Raw genomic sequence first — 765 nt, forward strand, 5'->3', positions numbered from 1 at the left:
AGATTAGTCCCATCCTCTTCCACCTCCTAAAATATATTGACAAGATTTGCTGTCCGGTGGCTTTCGGGTTGACGTTTTCTCTACTTGTTTTTGATTGTTATGTCCTGAGAAATCTGGCCTTTTCTCCCAAGCTGCATCTCTCCACTGGTGTCTTCGGTAGGGAGAGTGTATAACCAAAAATATGTCTGCAATAAAACAAATTTGAATTGGCTCTGGAAACAGAAAGGACTTTTTATCGCTTAATTTTTTAGCTAAACATTCAAGGTGCAGTTATTGGGGTCGGGGGGGGGGGGGGGACAAATGATGCTGCACAGTGGGATTTGTTTTTAAATTCCACACATTTTTTGAGAATAGAAGTCGTATCATGTTGATTCCCGGGGGTTTCTTATTAAAAGCTTTGTTTTTCTGAAGGTTGGAAAGCTTCTAGTATGTAGCTGTAACATTTTACAGTGGGGTTGTTTGAGTAGCTATGATAGCGGAACCTAGGCTGGATGGCAATTTACCAGGCCATATGCTATTTTTAGTTCTTTTTGCCTACATATCGTCTTCTTTAACAAAACATAGCAGCAATGGCAAAGTGCCAAATTTGTATCTTTCACCACCGCACATTGGTGATTTATCTTAGACTGTTTGTTTTTTTATTTTCTGATATGTTTAGGTATTTAAAGATATAGATGTGAAAAATAATTTAAGCTGTGATCTGCCCCATGTACACATTTTGACATTGTATAATTTGTTTATAAATTGATATTAATGCATATTATA

Source organism: Morone saxatilis, unplaced genomic scaffold (genome assembly GCF_004916995.1).
Source record: "Morone saxatilis isolate NCDOM2014 unplaced genomic scaffold, NCSU_SB_2.0 Contig16, whole genome shotgun sequence".
Lineage (NCBI taxonomy): Eukaryota > Metazoa > Chordata > Actinopteri > Moronidae > Morone > Morone saxatilis.